Below are 13,644 nucleotides of genomic sequence, written 5' to 3' on the forward strand. Positions count from 1 at the left end.
GGGGGAGTCTTGAATGTTTCACCACAAAGAAGTGATAAATGCTTGAGGAGATAAATATATTAATCATGATGCATAAAAACATTATACAATATTTATGTATACTGAAACATCACATGGCACCCCCTTAATAAATAACATTATTGCTTTTATATATCCGTGAAACATAAATTTACATAAAAAAGCATATCATTAATTTCAACAACTTTAAGGAAATCTTGTATCTGTGTAGATAATTTAACAAATTCTTTGTGCAGAGAATTATCAACTGGGAAAAAAGTCAAGTAAAAGGAGAACTCTGGCTTCCTGCTCCAGCCAAGCTGCCGGATGCCTGACAGTAGCCATCTGAGTCGCAGTCAGCCCCTCGCCCCCCACCTCCAAGATGCCCCTCAAGAAACAAGCTCAGGCTGGGGACAGCAAAAAGGCAGAGCAGAAGAAGATCATCGAGGACAAAACTTTTGGACTAAAGAATAAGAAAGAAGGAAAGCAACAGAAATTTATTAAGGCTCTTAAGTGAAATTTGGTCAACAGAATCCACGTCAGGTAGCACAAAGTGAAACTGAAAAGAAATTGAAGAAAGATGACAAGAAGAAAGAATTACAAGAACTAAATGAGTTGTTCAAACCTGTAGTTGCTGCATAAAAAATAAGCAAAGGTGTGGATCACATATCTGTGGTGTGTGCATTCTTCAAACAGGGACAATGTACTAAAGGAGATAAATGTAAGCTCTCTCATGACCTCACTTTGGAGAGAAAATGTGAAAAACGAAGTGTTTGCATTGATGCAAGAGATGAAGAACTTGAAACAGATACTATGGATAATTGGGATGAGAAAAAGCTGGAAGAAGTAGTAAACAAGAAGCATGATGAGGTGGAAAAGAAAAAGCCAAAAACTCAAATAGAGTGCAGACATTTTATTGAAGCTATTGAAAATAACAAGTATGGCTAGCTTTGGGTGTGTCCTGGAAGTGGGGACAATTGCATGTAGCACCATGCACTTCCTCCTGGATTTGTGCTAAAGAAAGACAAAAAGAAAGAAGAGAAAGAAAACAAAATCTCATTAGAGGATCTAGTTGAAAGAGAGTGTTCTGCCCTAGGTCCAAATGTTACCAAAATCACTCTAGAATCTTTTCCGGCATGGAAGAAAAGGAAAAGACAAGGAAAGGTTGATTAGACTTGAACAAGATATGGAGAGGCGGAAAGCTGACGTCAAAGCTGGGAAAGCACTGGTGATCAGTGGCCGTGAGATATTTGAATTTCGTCCTGAGCTGGTGAATGATGATGACAAGGAAGCAGACGATACCCATTGCATTCAGGGAACAGGTGATGCTGAGGCAGATGATTCTATGGGTGTAAATGACACAGATATAAGCCTGTACATCCCAAGAGATGTGGAAGAGACAGGTATCATTGTGGCCAGTCTTAAAAGATTCAGCATATATGCATCAGATAAAGATGAGAACAAATTAAGTGAAGCTTCTGGAGGTCTGGCTGAAAATGGTGAAAGAAGTGATTTGGACGAGGACAGCAGAGGGGGAGGACAGGAAAATGGACCCATCGATGCTGTTCCTGTTGATGAAAACCTATTCACTGGATCTGGATGAACTAGAAGAAGAATTGAACACTCTTAATTTAGAGGAATGACAAGTAGGAAAATTAGGTCAGCTCAATATGATCAACATGAACTGAGACTGACTACGTTAATTGTTTGACCACCTAGAATCAACAGGATGTTTATTTCCCCATGATTCTGTCCTCCAGCAAAGGAATACTATCCCTGCGTCTTCTCTTCTGACTTTGACTACATCTCATAGGAAGTTCAGAGTAGTTGGTGATAAATTAAAAACGGTCATTACAGAAGATGATTGTTGTTGAAAAACTGTCCACTCGTGTAGGAAGTGTAACCACTTGTCCAGCTTTTGGTTTTCATTGGGCATGTGTAATTTCCAGGAACAAATCACACTTAAAATACTTTCCTTTGATGCAGTTTTTAATGAGTGGTTTCCTTTCCTTTGTATTTATATGTTTTAGAGAGTGCCTGAAAGGTGAGCACTGTATGTGATAAAGGAAACTGCATAAGCAGATTCAGTATTGTACATCTGTGGACAATTAGGTGGACACTGAGAATGGGACTTGTCAACCTGACTTGTCAGCTGCAGTGCCCTGTATTAAAGCTGTTTGAAGTTCTCCCTTTTTTTTTTTTGCCAATAAAGTTGTAAATAAAACCATCGTTTAAAAAAAAGGAGAACTCTAGGGAGAATTTTTTTTAATTTTGCCTGTTTTATAAAGGAAGAAAGAGAAATAAGAATATATATGTATATATTTATTTATATTTATATATTTATATATATTCTTATATATTTATATATACACACACACACATAAATGTATATGTGTATATATATATTTATGTTTTATTTTCATTATCAGGTCCTGAAAAGATAAAGAAGATACTACTAAACATGATTCCCCTGGGTCTGAAAGGAACAAGGACAGTATGATCATGAGACTTGTTTATGTCATATCAGATCATAGTATTTAGTTTAAAACTGAAGATTTTTGGAGCCAGAGAGATGCTCAGTAGTTAAGAGTACTTGCTGCCCTTACAAAGGACCCAGGTTCAGTTTCCAGCCCCCACGTGGTGGCTCACAACCAGCTGTGACTCCAGTTTCCAGGAAAATAACTCCCTCTTCTGGCCTCGGAGGGTCCAGGTGTGTAAGTGTTGCACACCCAGGGAAGGGAAACATCCATCTATATAAAATAACATAAGCAAATCTTTAAAAATGTCAAGAATTTTTAAATTGCCTTTCTTTTAGAAAATAAAGAAACCTTCCACACCACCAAAGCCCCCACTTCTGCATTTTCATAGCTGTAAACGCCATTAGTTACGATGGTGAAACGCCCAGGCTGTCTAAGTGAGGGAGCGGGCCAGACCTAAAGACAATCTACCCTGAAACAAAGAAGCCCCAGCTCACATAGAATCAGTGAGGTCCTCTTGCTCAGGTTTTCACTTTATTTCCCAAAGCCAACAGAGCAAAAGTTGGAAATAACAAAAATATGTGAGATGTTTTCAGTTTAATTACTCAAGTGAATAAAATGTGTTATAGAGTTGGCTATTTAATCATGGTTTATAAATCCCCCCAAAGCTAATGACTTATCTCGTTTACATATTTGATGTTTGGTTATAGTAGAAACCAAAATTAATTGTTTACATTAATTGTATTTAATGGATAAGTATATTGGTTGGATATACTACTTAAAGTAGATCTAGGCTATATTTTAAGGCCAAGATTCATAAATATATGAAATGGGGATGTGAAGTGAGACTGAATGCTTTGCTTGACATTTGTAGCTCTTGTATCAAGTTTGAAGAAGAGGACTTTTCAAGTTACTCTTTCTCTGAGATGAAAGCTTTTCCAAATTATCACAGCCAATGAACCAGATTCTTACCCTCACCTAATGTCTGTGCCACCCTCCAAGCAGAACCATTGTTCATTGAAACAGTTGTTGAATGACTTTATGGATAGACTATCTTAATACACATACCATTTCTTAAATGAATGTAACCTGTTCTCTGTGGGCTGAAAATAAAGTCACTCACTCAAGTCAGATAGTTTTGACCATAGCAGGAAGTCTGTATCCAAAAATTGTGCCTATAATTCATTCCTTGGTACAGCAGAACTGTCAATTCTCAGCTTAGCTATGATGGAGGTAAAATCCTTTGGTGATGTGAGGGTCATTGAAGTACAGCTTTATTACAATGAAATCCAATATCTGAAAATTGTTCTTATTTTGGGCTTGTACCACAGTAAGAGCCAAGATTTTAAACTCTACTAAATACAAAACAAACAAACAATCAAAAAGACTTTAAATGTTTATGTTCATTTAAGAAAATGCTAGTAGTGATGTATTATTTTGAAATATACAGTTAATATGTTTGGAGTTATTTAAAATTTATACTGAGAAAAACATATGTATCTTCAGTATTGCTGTAGACAAGCATCTACATAACACTGTTAAATTGATTGTTGTTTTATATTAAACAAATTTTATAATACTCATTTTTATTGTTATAATATTTTATTAAAAAAGAAAATAAAATTTATATTGAGAAAAAAAAAGAAATGGGAATGTGAATCATGTGCCTAATATGATTTCTGAAAACATTTTTACTTTTTTGTGAGAAATAAACAGAAGCTAGTATTTGAGTGTGGGATCAGTTTCCCCAAAACATATATCTCCTTAATGACTGGAAGGGTGATTCTATGTGATGTGGCTGCTTGGACCAGCATCTTTGATCTTTCCACATGCATATTTCCCAAACATGAATAAACTGCCCCATAAACTCCCTACCCACATTTACTTGTCTAACCTGAATCCCAGGCACAAACCACAATATTGGAGGAGGTCTACCTGGTAGAGCAAACTTCACACCTGAGCCAGGAAGAGAGAACAAGACCATTTCCCACTGTCCCTGTAAAAGTGGAGCTGTCAACACCCTGAAGACCTCTGTAAGGCCCCACCTATTAAAAGGCCGTCATGCCTCCAAGACCAGCATCACCTTGGAGACCAAATCTTTAACACAAAGGCCTCTGTGGGAAACTTGTCCATCTAAAGCAAGGACTAATACAGCGATGGTGGTCAGAAGCGGGTGCTGAAAGGTCACCTGTGCTCTATCACTAGGCCACATGCTGTGGTGTGGGTGTGACCTTTCTGCTTCAAATGCCAACAGATGTGCCCTGTGGGCCAGTGTGAGACAGAGGCAATACAAGTAAAAAATTATTAATTGTTATTTATTTTCTTATCCCAACTCCCTGTACTGTTTACTGTCTGAACATTTAAAGTCATGAGAGCCAAACATGGTGGCACATGTCTGTGATCCCAGCATTTAGGAGACTGAGACAGGAGAACTACAGTTGAAATGAGGCCAGCTTGGACCAGATAGAGAGTTCTGGGCCAGCCCAAACTCAAATGATAACCTTTATAAAAACAACAAACAAAATAACAACAACAATAGAACAAAGCAAAAAACAAAAATTATCACAGATGTGCATTGTTGAGAGAATCACCGGGTAGGCAGTCTACATTGTCAATGGGTTCAGATTTGCTGATTGAGAAGAGTGACTTATTTCCTGAACCTCTGTCCCCTGCCCTCCAGTTCTCATGTCCCCAGCCCCCCACCCCACCCTCTCTAACTTTTCCTCTAATACATCCCTCTCTAGGCCTCTTGGTATTTCTTCTCCTCTGACCTCACCTAAGACCTTGAAGAGAACAAGATTCTTTCTGCCCAGGACTTTGATACAATCCTCAAATTCGGTTTGGAATGGCTCTCTCTGCCGCCATCTGCCACCCAAGCTGTTCCCAAGCCTCCTTGAATTCTCATTTCTAAAACAAGGGAAGGAAGGAGTATGGCGATGCAGGCAGCTTCCTCTGGTCTCATCCATTTGACTCCAGTCCTCCATGTTTCAATGCTGGCTCTCCTCACTCTACCCTCTGCCCCCAGGGGCCCTCTTTCTTAGATTACGAGTCTGTGGCAAGACTACCTGCGTAAGGACTCTCTGTCCCTTGGATATTCCACAAACAATCTATCTTTTTCTTTCTATTCATATCATCCCCTAAAACTAGAGTTGTGTCAAAATACAAGAGAAGATTTTTTTTTTAATTTAATATGTATTAAGTAAACTGGAAATAGACAGCCCAGTTCGCTGGAAAGAGAGATACAGAGAGTCAGGACAGTGAATATGTCACTAAGTTTGGGGCAGGAGAGTGTCTGATAGAAAAAAAGTTAGATGCCTACATATAGAACAATATTAAAAATTAAGTAGGCCATAATTGAAGAATAGATCTTAAACTGGTCCATGGCTGGAGTCCATCGTCATATGTCAAGGTTTGCAGAGCCTTGTAATTATATGCAACAATTTTTTTAGTTACTTTTCCTGGGGAGAGATTACACAGATTTCATCAACTTCTCAGAGGGAATCTCTGACCCAAATAAACCTAAGACACAGAAAAGGAAACATTGACTAAAATATCAAAAATGAAAAATCCTCACTTCTAGTAATTGATTTACTGGTAGGAGCACAGACATTATGGGCTGAACCAATGTATTCTGCCCCCATTCAGACCACTTCCAATGAGACTCAGAAACATGAAAGTATATTTATAGCTTTATTGAAGTACAATTGACAAAAAATCTGCAAATATTAAATATGCACATGAAATATTTTATTTGTATATAATATGAAATCACCACAACCAATTAACTAACATGTCTATGCCTCATATATCCATTTGTCCATTTTTTATGATGATCAAGCTTAAGATATGTATGTACAGGCTTCAAATGTGCTAGGCAGCATTGCTAACTTTAGTCAAATTGTACATTAGATCTCCAGAATTATCCATCACACATCCTTGAAGCTTGGTACCCGTTGACCAGGATCTTCCTGTTTTGTCCTCTATATCCCTGGCAACCATCACTCTATTCTGCACTCATGATTTTGAAGACTTCATATTCACATAGAAATGTGCCCGCTAGAATTTGTCTTTCTGTGCCTGGCTAAGGTTGGGTACTATACTGTCCCCCAGGCTTCTCCATGTTATCGACAAATGACAGAATCTCCTTCTTCCTTAAGGTGAGAGTGCTGCAGTATAGGGAGATAGCACACTTGCTTTCTGTTTCATCCACTTATTGGAATGTGACGTGCTCGCTCACATTATGTTTCTGTTGTGAACAATGACATATGACTGCTGGGTCATAAGGTAGTTTCATTTTTAATTTTCTATGACAGCTTTGCAATTTACATTCATGTCATCGTGTACGGGGGTTTCTTTTTTTTCACATCATGATCAACACTACTCTTTTGACTTTTTTTTATTACAGTTGATCTATCACATATGATTTTCCTTGTCATTTGAGGCTCATTTTTCTGCCGATAAATCCTGTTGAGCACTTTCCCAAATACCTAGCAGCAATTCTGTGTCTTCATAGAAATGTCTGTTAAGTCCTTTGCAAATTTCTAAACTGTGTTTCCTGTGGCTCTTGGGCTATACCCTTCCACACGCATACATCTTCTTATCAGACATAAAGGATGAATGGAGTGTGTGTGTGTGTGTGTGTGTGTGTGTGTGTGTGTGTGCATGTTTTAATGGTTTCCTCTGTTGTGTGGTGTCATACCCAGCAATACATTTTCAGAACAACATAAAAAAGCTTCTGTCTTGTTCTTCCATTAGCTTTACAGTTTCAGGTCTTACAGTCAAGTCTTTAATCCAGTCCATGTTAAGTTTTGTATATAGTATAGGATAAGGATCCAGAGTTATTCTTACATGAACGGATACCCAGTTTATCCTGAATGACTTACTGAAGAGATTATAATTTCCCCACTGGATGTGTTTTTCCCCCAATCAGGTCCTCCAAACATTGATATGAACTTATTTCTAGGCTTTCTAACCAGTTCCATTGATCTCTCTTTGTTTGACTTATAACACTATATTGTTATGGGTACTATAGATTGGTAAAATTTTGAAATCAGGAATTGTAATACCTCTAACTTTCTTTGTTCCTGTTCAATTTCTTTGACTATTTAGTATATTCTATAATTTTACATAAAATTTAAATTTTTCTAGTTCTGTTACTTAAAAGGCCAGAAACTTATACCAATTGCACTAAATATATAAATCACTGTTGGAAGTGTGGTCATTAAACATTTTGCACTCACCCAGTGCAAAAGAGACAATCTTCTTCTGGCTGCCTTTAGATCAAGATGTAGAATTCTTGGTTCCTCCAGCATGAAGTCTGCCTGCATACTTCTATACTTCCTGCCATGATAATAGACTAAACCTCTGAAAGTGTAAGCCAGCCCTAATTAAATGCTGTCCTTTATGAGTTACTTTGGTCATGCTGACTCTTCACAGCAATGGAAACTCTGACTAGACAATGGGGTTGGTTTCCTAATTTGCTTTTGGACTACTTGTATATAAAACCATCACTCAGTGACTTAGTACTACATATTGTCATTGCATGCACTATCAGTTCTAACATATGTTTTGTTGTTGTTCTTGAGACCTTAGAGTTTTCTACATATATCATGTGGATCAGAATTGCAAGGTTTCTGCTGAGAAATCCAGTAGTAGCCCAATGGAATTTGTTGAATGTGTGACTGGCTTTTCTTTATGCCCTCAAAAACTGCCTGAATTTTTTTTAATGGAGCTTTTTTTTTTAAGATTTATTTATTTATTATATGTAAGTATACTGTAGCTGTCTTCAGACACTCCAGGAAGAGGGCATCGGATCTCATTAGGGATGGTTGTGAGTCATCAAGTGGTTGCTGGGATTTGAACTCATGACCTTCAGAAGAGCAGTCGGCGCTCTTAACTGCTGAGCCATCTCTCTAGCCCAAATTGCCTGAATTTTAACAAAGTATAACATGTCTCTGTGTAGATCTCCTTATGTTCAACCTATTTATTTTATTCCAGATTGGGGACATTTTCAATCATTATTGAATTCCTACTTCCATAAGTAGGGTTTCTGTTTGTTCATTTTGATGTTTTGTTTTGTTTTTGCATGCCTCCTTTCTCCTTGTGTCAGTCTCACAATTCACTTATTGGCTCAAACAATGGTTTCTTCTTGTGCCATTCGAACAGAATACCCTGACAAAAGCAACTTCAGGAAAAAAGTATACTGGCTCACAATTCAAGGGGACAGTCATCCTAGTAGAGAGGTCAAGGCAGGAGCTTGAAACAGCTGGTCACATGACATCCCTAATCAGGAAGTAGAGATCAACGGATGCATGCTACTGCTCTGTTCCCCTTCTCCTCTCTAACAATCCAGGATCCCAGCAAGGAAACAATGTTACCACAGTAACATTAGTTAACAATGTTAACTAATTAGTAACAACAGTTAACAATGGTTAACATTAACACAGTCAAGGCAATCCCACAGGCACCTCCAGAGAGGCCCATCTACCAACTGCCTTTAGAGTCTGTCAAGCTGACAATTAACACATCACACTGACTCATTTAGAAATATCTCATAAGTTCTCCAACCTTTATTTGCTTATTTTTTTCTTTTCGTCTGACTAGGTAATTCTTACTGACCTCTCTTTACTTCCTTCACTCCTGCTTCTGCTTGGCTGAATGTCTGTGGACACTTATATCATTTTATTTTTTCACTCAGTTTAATCTTTAGCTCAATAAGTTGGTTCTTCTTTATGATTACTATCTCTTGGTCAGTTCTCTTTGTTCCTTTATTGTTTGTATGATTCTTTTTTTGTCCTTGATGTCTCTGTTCACTTTAGATATCTGTGAGGACTTGAAAGCAATTATTTTGCATTATTCTGCTTGGCTGTATGTGGTGTATAGATGTGTACATGTGTATGCACATGTGTGTTGAAGTGAGAGACCAATATCTGTTGTCACCCTTAATCACATTTCACTTTATTTTTCTGAGATAGGGTCTCTCATTGAACCTGGGGTTCGCACTTCCAGCTTGACTTGCTGGCTAGGGAAACCTAGGGACTCTCCTGTCCTTCTCCCAGAGCTGGCACATTTCTCTTCTGATAGAAACCTCTTGACATGTTGGAAACTTATTTTTTTATTTGCCTCTTTCATCATTATTTTGATCATACATATTCATGTGCTACTGTGTGACAATTTGATATGTGCTTGTAATACATGATGATCCAATGAGAGTAGTCAGCACTTAGAGATGTTATTTTAAAAAAGAAAAATTCTAATACTTCACCCCAAAGTACACAATCAGAATTCTGAAATGGAAATGCTAGAAATGTATTTATGAAGTCTCTCAGTGTATTCTTATTAATAGAAAGCACGTTTGTGACATTTTCAAAGCTGTTGTTATTCATTGATGTACTCAACAAACACATAAACTTAGGACTTATAAAGGGAAGAATAAAGAAACACCTCAGCAGGCAAAGGCACACACACACACACACACACATAATTCACACTCAAACATAGATAGATGGATAGATAGATAGATAGATAGATAGATGGATGAATAGATGATAGGTAGGTAGGTAGATAGATATTGCAAATAAAAATGGTTTTTGTTTTTGTTTTTATTTTTTAAGGAAAGCATGGGCCTGGGCCTGATGGTACACACCTTGAGTGACTGTGACAAGAAAGCTATGAATCCAAGGCCATCCTGGGCTATACAGTACATTTAAGATTACCCTATGCTGCATAGGGAATGGAAAAGAAAGAAAGAGGAGGAAGAGGAGGAGGAGGAGGAGTGGCAGGAGGAGGAAAAGGAAGAAAGGGAGCAAGGGAGGGAGGACAGAGGGAGAAAGGAAAGAAGGAAAGAAGGGAGAGAGGGAGGGAAGGAAGGAGGGAGGGAAGAAAGAAGGGAAGAAGGGAGGGAGGGAGGGAGGGAGGGAGAGAGGGAGGGAGGGAGGGAATTAGAAATATCTAATTTTTGAGCAGAAGAGATGGCTCAGCAGGTAAGAGCACATATTACTCTTGCTGAGAATCTGAGTTTGGTTTCCAGAACCTACACTAAATGGTTCACAACTGCCTGTAACTTCAGCTCTAGGGAATCCAATGACTCTGGCCTTCAAACACAACTGAAAATGTAAGTGCTTAACCACAGATACACACAATAAAAAAATAATAACAAAAGTAATTCTTTAAAAAGGAGAAATGCCTGTTTTAATTTTAACAAGGCTATCATGATTTATCTCTTTATGAAATTTCGAGTAATAAAAATAACCAAGGAAATACAATACCTAACACAGCTTTACCTGTTTAGCAATATAACAACTATTAAGGTTAACTTGTATTTCAGATGTCAGAGTCCAAGATTTTATTGCACAAATAATCTTTCTAAGCCAGGCACTAGAATACATTTACTGGACATATTTGTAGAAAATGAATTTAGACTAGGAGTTTAATGAGCTATCTTGCCTAGAGTGTCAAGAAATTTTTAAAGGGACCTTCCCATAAAAAGCAAAAGCATTAAAAAGGCAGCTGGGGGGTCAAAGAGTCTCTTTCAGACTTATGATCCTATTCAGCTAATGTTTTTGCATAAGAAGGATGCTCTTCTAATGTGTCACCAGTCACCCCATGGACATAATTGGTGCTGGCCACTTTAATGGCTACCCTGCTGGTTTATTGGTAGGGCCACTTGAGTGAAAACATACTGGGAAGAAATCTCTTCTTAGTTCTCACTATTTCATGTTTTAAATCAGTGAATCTCTTATTTGCCTTTGGAACAAAAAGTGAAACTCTCAGCTCCTTCTCCAGCACCATGCCTGCCTGGATGTTGCCATGAACTGAATCTCTGAATCTGTAAGCCAACCCCAATTCAGTGTTGTCCTTTATAAGAGTTGTCTTGATCATGGTGACACATCACATCAGTAAAACCCTAAGACACTATCCTACCCTAGATATTTCTTTCCTCTTGCACATGCATGCATGTGTGGAGTCAGGTGTTTGCAAACTTTTCCTATAAAGGGCCTGGAAATAAATATCTTATTCTTTGCTGGTCATTCAGTCTTAGTTGTTACCTGTCATATAGCATAAAAGTAGTTACAGGTAGGATGTAGTAGAACATACCTTTAATCCAAGACTCAGGAGACAAAAGCAGTCTCCAGGGAGTTTCCATAAGTACTAAGCCAACCCTATCTACACAGCAAGTTTCAGGACAGCCAGGACCATACCTCGAGACCATGTCTCAAAACAAAGCAGTTCCAGATGATACATGGTCCAAAGCAGAAGTCCAGTGACATCTATTTACACGAATAGACAGGCTGCTGTCCAGATTTGGTCTCTGGGCTATTGTATGCCCTTGTAGTCCTTATTGGTCTGCTTTGTGAAATATCTGTTCCATGTCTCACACAAAATGTTCTCTGAGTTCTTAATGAAGAGAAGGTATAAGGAACAGGTAGGAAATTTCAAAAGAATTGTGAAACAACAGGCTGAGGAAAGCAAGGTTGTTAAACTGGCAGAGACAGTATGCCCTAGACAGGAAGTGACGCCTTGATACAGGTCAAGTTCCATAGAGGAAGCCAGGAAACTTCTAGAGCATTGGGTAGTAACAGCGACAAGGATGATATTGTATGTAAAACAATTCATTCCCACAAAACACTCTGTTGAAGTTCCAACTTGCTTTGAGGAAAATAAAAGTGTCAGTGAACTAGGGATAACACCTAAAATATGTCATTATATAAATGACATGGGAGAGCTGGGAGATGGTGGCAGTAGGTAGCCTCCACAGCTGTGGTAGCAGCAGCAGCAACAGTGCATGCTTTTAATGGCAGCATTTAGAGGCAGAGGCAGGCAGATTTCTGAGTCTAAAGCTAGCCTGGTCTACAGAGAAAGTTCCAAGACAGCCAGGAAACCCCTGTCTTGAAAAACCAAAAATAAATAAACAATAGGTGGATAGATAGATAGATAGATAGATAGATAGATAGATAGATAGATAAAGTCATTTTTCAAAATTGGAAACATGTATAAGGAGAAAGAAAACTCCCAATTTTCTGAAATCTGACTGATGCAGATACAACTTTTCCACTATTTTTCAAGTGTGTTAGAAGAGCTCGTCCTTTGAGGGACTCTACAGTATGGATGACCCAAGCTTGAAACTCCATGCCCTCCTATGTTTCACATATTATACTTAATTTACTTGTGTTCATCAATTGTACAGCCTTGGGGTTGAATTCTAGCACCACAGGAAAAGAAAAAAAAAGTAAATTAAAAAAACAAAATTAAATGCCATATATAATCTAAATCAGAAACAATTCTATTCAACTATCAGATAAATTTTAGATGTTCCTTTTTAAAAATTAAGTGGGAAATTGGGCATGCCATATAAATACTGTGACTTTAAAAAAAAATAGAAATGACTTCTTAAAAATTGGTTTTTCTAGGAAGACCACTGGACTCTGCAATAGTAAAGCCCAAGCTTAAACCATAGCTGTTCTGCCCTGCTGGGTAACCTCCTACAGGCCACTTAACCATTCTAGGCTCAAATTCTCATTTTGACTCTAAAATTAAAGGGTAGGGCCCAGTAATTTCCAAGGAATCTCTCAGTTCTACAATTTCATGATAATACATGGCTTTTCTCTGAGGCCAAATAGCATCATTGAGCTGCAATTAACTCTAAGGCAACTGTAATGTCAGTGATGGTATTTCAAAGAAAGTGATGGTGACATCCAGTTTGTCTGAACTCTTCAGTGTCTTGCTACCACCACCACCACCCCTTGTTCCTTGCCTTCATTCTTCCCAGGAACTCCCATATACATTTCTGCTCCTACATCTGGTGCAGATGTCTATAGAGTGCAGCTTTCAAATGACGGATGGCTCTTGCATAGTCTTGGTCTAGAAGACTTTATGTAACAATCCTGCTCAAAAGAAGTAATAGTATCAGTCTGTCTCCAAATTGTTTATCTTACCCTTTATCGGCATTTCTCAGCGTCCTAATGGTTTCCTGTCTCTTTCCCCACTACATAGGTGTTGCATGATATTCTGTCTAGTTTATTTATTATATCCCAAAGACTTGCATGTAGGAAGTAGTTAATAAGTGCTTGCTGATGAACAACTAAGTGAATACATACAAGCATGCTAAGGGGTGGGGGAGCACCACATTTTTAATTGTTAGAAAATTAAAGGGGACTCAGGGAAGGCTCAG

The 13,644-nt window shown here is 38.1% G+C and overlaps 1 protein-coding gene and 1 pseudogene across 1 annotated transcript in view; one reads left to right on the forward strand and one right to left on the reverse strand.

Moving 5' to 3' along the window:
• Nucleotides 1-13,644, reverse strand: part of Ccdc148 (coiled-coil domain containing 148) — a 263,630-nt gene that overhangs the window by 220,504 nt on the left and 29,482 nt on the right. The window lies entirely within an intron of this gene.
• Nucleotides 380-1,640, forward strand: LOC116090199 (annotated as a pseudogene).

This window comes from Mastomys coucha, unplaced genomic scaffold (genome assembly GCF_008632895.1).
Source record: "Mastomys coucha isolate ucsf_1 unplaced genomic scaffold, UCSF_Mcou_1 pScaffold15, whole genome shotgun sequence".
Taxonomy (NCBI): Eukaryota; Metazoa; Chordata; class Mammalia; order Rodentia; family Muridae; genus Mastomys; species Mastomys coucha.